We start from the raw sequence: 6,084 nt of genomic DNA on the forward strand, positions 1-6,084 counted from the left end.
TTGGTGTCCCTTCAATAATTAATTTTCCAAATACATACGTGGTTAATTGTCCCCCCCCCCCAAACACGCACACACAAAAGATAGGGAAATGACATTAAAGGACCAAAATTTTAAATTAAATTTAAATAAGGACCAAAATTTTTGGAAATTATTCAAAATAAAGGCAAAAAATTCTTGTTCCATATGTTACGTGCTCTTCTCACTCTTGAGCATGAATTTGAAAATAAGAGTCATTAATTTAAGAAGAAAAATGATTATCAAGCAATGATATGTTTGACAAGCTTTTCTTCTATAAATTAACGAATTTCACTTGCAAATTGTTGTTTTTAGAGTTACAAATTATGGAATGAGAGGAGTAAATTTTTGGATCAATTCACTTATAAATCTTTGGTCTTTGCTTTAAATATTTTTAATCCTTTTTTAAGTTTAATTCAATCTTTTACTTTATTTTTAACGTGATTCCCTCTAAAACATACATATACGAAATATCGCGTGGTGTGTCTTGTATTTTCCTGGTGCATTTTTCTTGGCTCCACCGTCTTTATTTCATTGATTATCATGTCTACACCAAACTTGCCTTCCCTCCAATAATTGATGTCTTAGGGGCCATATTTGCCAAGCATACGTCTCAAAAATTTAATTTTATATATATATATATATATATACGTAGACCTAACCAAAAGCGATGGTCGAACGCATTTCGCATAAAAAAAATTAAACATATTTTTAAAAACATGGAGTATAAATGATAAAAAAGTAGTGAAATAAAATAAATACGAAGAGTCGAAGAAAAGCTTCTTTCTGCCTTTATAATTAAACCGGACAATATTTGTTTCTTACCATGATTATAAAAATAAATTATAATGAAACAGTTAAAATATTATAAAATATATTGAAGCTCCTTATTTTCAATTTCAAAATATTTCCAAAATAGTATACTCTCCCTCCCCCAATTTCCACGGTTTCACAACTCTTTTTTTTTTTTAATCCTTAACTACGTATACTATATACACTGTAAAAATAATGTTGCGTGGAAAAAATTCAAGGAAAAATTATCAAAGTTAATATATCATGAGTCTATGACAAATCACACCTTTTTCAGACGTCAAAAATAATATAATCCTCAACTTCAAGATTCATGTAATTCATGAAAAGCCATACCTACTTGAATAATAAAATTACGAGTTAATTAAATATCGAAAACTATTCATGAAATTTCAATATTATTATTCTGCTTAAAAAAAAACGTTGGTCCAGTACAATGCGATTTTACTGATTTCGCCAAGATTCTTGGGGATATTTATAACTATATGGAAGATTACTTGATTGCATACTTGATGAGTCCAGGAATGTGTACATTCATAATGTAGTCTGTCCAATCAATGCTCCCAACACCCTCCAACTTTGTTGCCATCCTTAGCTTTTCTGTGTTCGTGTCGTCGAACCTGTTATCTATATTTTCATGACATCAATGATTCCAACTTATGCTGAAAGTTTCAAATTAAAACATGTATATAACTACGAAATTAATGAAAAGAGAATAATTAAAAAACATACGTGGCCTTAAGAAACACGTAAGGTTTGTAAAGCTTAGCCATTCGTATCACCATTTTAATTTTCTTGTGGCCGCCACTGTAAACATGTTGGAAGCGTCCGCAAAGCACCTTGTTCACTAAATTTAATCCCTTTTCAAATCCACCAAGTAAATGCAATTTATGAATTAGACATGCTTGCTCGCGCGCGCGCGCGCACAAGAGAAAGAGAGAGATTGCTCTGCAAGTATGGCAGATATATATACCATGAGTGGTAGCAGACATTGAATCGTCAAATACATATGGAAGCGACCGTTGCTTGCCAATGCTCCCTTGGATCGAATCATCACTGGCTTTCCATTTTTGGCCGTCAGTGGGTTCTTTTTGAAATAGAGATACAAGATATCAGGAAGAGAGGCCAGTCTAAAAGGATTTCTTGACGAAGAACCAACATGGTATACGTAATTCTCTGAATTAGCTTCATTCCAATGATTCGCCATTGCTGCCATCATGCTATTTATCACCATGTCCGCAGGTATCTGCATCATCATCATCGTTATTATGAATCCCCAAGTTTTCAAATTATAAGTATCTCTCACTGATGTTAAATAGTGTAGCTAGCCCGGCTAACACTACCATAGGAGTTTCATAACTTGAACCCCAAATCTCATAACTAACTGTCATGATACTCTGAAGTTATAGCTGTTAAACAATTAACTTAATCACAGTAAAATCTATCCAAAATCTTCAGAAAATAATACCCTTCAAACACGAGTTTAGGAGGAAACAAGATAAAACAACAATACTCAGAAACAGAACATTTTTGAAAAAGGACAAAAAAAGCATGAAGGAGAAGAAGAAGAAAGGAATCAGAACAGAGGAAAGAAGACAAACAAGGGCAAACTTGACTTCAATTCTTGCTCCCTTCTACATGGACCCTAATGCTCATTTTTACACCTAAAGACTTCTCATAGGCCCAATTGATTTTAAATTGCCTCAAGGTCCAACCCATATTAGAATAAAGCACATTCATGTCACTAACCTTGACCAAATATGGATTTTTAATAAAATAAACATGATTGATGATAGTCCAAGTGGAAAATCCAACAACATCATGCTAATTTTTCCTGATTAACGAATACCAGAGCCCTTTAAATGACATGTCATCATATGCATCGTGTTGTGTGAGCCATGAGAAATAGCACACAAAGCCTAAATACTTACCAAGTCTAAGATTGTCTCGGGATCACCTGGAAAGTAAGTCACTTTTCCTTTACCATAGGCACCAATTACAGCATCAACTGTTCTGTGGCAATAAACTAGTTTTTCAGCATCTTTACTTTTAGTTATTATTTATACTGGGGCATGCAAGGGATTGAAGATGCGTGAAGGTATTATATAATTAATTAACAGAATCTAGCGTGTATGTGCAGAGTGAATACCTAAGACCTTCAATCCAACCAGGGAAGGGTTCTTTGCAGGTACTGATGACCATGGTGGGGCGTACGATGACTAAAGGAATATGATCTTTGAGATGTGACAGAAACATTTCTCCCATTGCTTTTGTAAAGACGTAAGTGTTTGGCCATCCATATAAGTTTGCCCTGTTTTAAATTTGCATTAATTAATCACGGGAAATATTCATCATGTTATTAGAAAGTGGGGGAGAGTATATACAATATGGGGTTTTAAACTGATGATAAAGAACCTCTCGAGTCCATAATCTTTCATTGCAGCTGTGATGAGCTTTGCACTCGCATTCTGCGCTTGGAGTTGTTGTATTGTTTTCTTCATAAAACCCAGCTCTGCGTGAATGTCTAATTCTCTAACCTTCTTCAAGGTTTGACCCATCTTCAAGGGTTCTTCTCTTATTACTTTTTTGCTCTTAGCCTCCCCACACACATATGCTAAGATAAATAATTTCACTCATAATCATCAATATCAATATATATATATATATATATATTAACATAATCTCACAGAAAGCCACAATGATACAAACTAATTTTGCAGAGCCATATAGTTAGACAAATAAATATGTCTAATTATCATCAACACAAGTCTGAGTCAAGTCTGGCTTAGATTAACATCCGATGTTAATTTTAGTTCTATCCAAAGCGTGGCTGGGACATAAAAGATAGCATGCATGGGACCGATAGTAGGGCTAGAAATTAAAACTGAAATGCAATCGTCATAAATTAAGTAAACATATCCAAATTGGGTGGTTAGATAATTAGATTGCGTCCTCATGCAATGATTTGTTTGATGAGAAGATGTAGGAAATAATGTCGCATATCAAAAAATTCAAAATTATATTAAAGCGTGTAAGTTATTATTTTAAAAATCTATATATTTCAAGGGGAAAAAAGAGATATATGTCAATTAGTACGCTTACCAGTTGATAATGGAGAAGAACTTGCATAATTCGACACTTCTTTGCAAAGTTTAAGACATTCAAAGCTCCCATCGTGTTAACATTCATTGCCATGTCAAATCTGCATGATATATTTGTTAATGTGATAATAAACTAAAAAATTATTACAAATTAATTTTTAATAACTTTTATGTAAATTATCTTCATCATTGATTTGTGATATGAGAAGGATTAATTCGTTTTTTATATAATGTATGTATGATTGTGATTTGTGATATGAAACAAATAAACAGTGCAATGTTGAGGTGTTTTTGTTTTTTTGGGTCCTTACGTTACGCTACTTCTGAAGGCCAAATCTTAAAATATATATATATATACACACAACTATTAAGATGTCTAAATGTGGGTGCATTTAAATTTATATAAAAAATTCCACATATGCAGAATATAATTAGACTTAATAAATAATATGTAATAAAATAGAAAAACTTATAAACTTAAGAGTCTTAAAATTTTTAATTAAGATATAACATTTTTCTTCAATTTGAAGTAGTAACATTTGGAGCTAACACGATAACTTGTCAATGGATCTGGTAATCTAGACAAGATCCAATCTTATGAACACATGCTAGTGTGGGTGGCCCAAGTTCAGGCATGTAAGATATAGCAAATAAGGCACTACTCCCAAGTTCAGATATGCAGGATATACAACAAATAAATGCATTATTTCTTGTTCGATCTGTATGACACTGAGCTTCATAGTTAAGATCGAGGTGGTGAAGCACACATGTAAAAGAGAGCTACATGACGGAGTTAACCTTTCACCAAATTTAGTAATTGCAGCCAAGTTCAGAATAACTTGTATTTCCTCCAACAGCTTTTCAAGATTTGCATGATTGAGGCCCAAGTTTACAACAGAAACGTCACCTGCAACTGCAGCCACCTTCTCTGATATGTACTAATCAAAATCTTCCCCCAGCTGATCTCGCAGAATCCTGAACAAATCCTTTTCTATGATCTATATACCCATCGTGTGCCCACAAACATACACATGTTAGTCAGATACATATACTACGCGTGGCTTTCTAAAATGGACCAAGAAAGCTTGAAGATTTGACGTACGTCATTACGGAAACGTTGCGCGGCTGCATTGTCATCTGGTGCTCTGATAAGAAGATACACTTTCTTCACATCGGATTGACTCCTTAATAACTTCTCCACAAAAACTGCATACACAGGCAAACAACCACTAATATATAGAGTGATATCTCAAATTATTTGTTACGCGCATAATGCATTAAAAACTCGGAGATGGAACACACACACAAACACACACTTAGCTTTTGCTGTAAGTGAATGATTCCTCCTTGCGCCTAATTAGTAAAATGCTAGTCTAGAGACCAAGATATAGAGAACACGAACCTTTGGCTAAGAAGCCAGTGGAACCGGTAACTAAAATGGTCTTTTGTTTGAAAAAGTGGTGCACGCTGCCGGTATCCATACTGTGTGAATGTGAGTGAATTGGTAGCCTGGTGTGTGTTATGGTCGCTGGTGATGAATATTGTCGCGTCGTATTTATAATGGAAATAATTATATACCAACAATACAGTATTCATTTTATTTTCGGAAGGAGCAGTGGGCAGATCACATTTATTGATTCCAATAAATTGGCTGGACGTGATCTCAACTATCACAACCGAAAGTATCTGAATAATTAAATAAAATATCAATGTTGAGTTTAACGAGCATATTTATGAATCCATTGATCTAGGGAAAATACAAGTGTAAGTAAAGATCCCGATCACCTTGAGACTGAACAAGTCACTAATGCAAAAATCATTTTTCGTCACAGTTAAAATGCATTTTTGACAACGGAAGATGCTGTGTAGTAGAAAATTATGTGGTAGTAAATAAACATTTTTTATCACAAGTCAAAAAAAATTGTGACAAAATATAATATTTTTCACCACAGGTGCCATCTGACCTGTGGCAAAAAATATAGTGATGAAAAATATAATTTTTTGCCACAGGTGGTCTCGCAACTGTGACAAAACAGGTCCGAGACCACCTATGGCAAAAAATTATTCTAGAGCTCATTTATAGCCACAGTTTTATCAACAATTATCACCATAAATAGCTTTTTACCACAATTAGTATAACAACTGTGGCCGTAAATAC

General features: G+C 33.8%; 1 pseudogene; it reads right to left on the bottom strand.

Annotated features, from left to right (window-relative positions):
- Nucleotides 1–1,128: 1,128 nt before the first annotated feature.
- On the bottom strand, nt 1,129–5,447 carry LOC129312997 (fatty acyl-CoA reductase 1-like; annotated as a pseudogene).
- Between the last annotated feature and the right edge of the window lie 637 nt (nt 5,448–6,084).

Source organism: Prosopis cineraria, unplaced genomic scaffold (assembly GCF_029017545.1).
Source record: "Prosopis cineraria cultivar Desert tree isolate PC_DT_omini unplaced genomic scaffold, ASM2901754v1 PC6, whole genome shotgun sequence".
Taxonomy (NCBI): Eukaryota; Viridiplantae; Streptophyta; class Magnoliopsida; order Fabales; family Fabaceae; genus Prosopis; species Prosopis cineraria.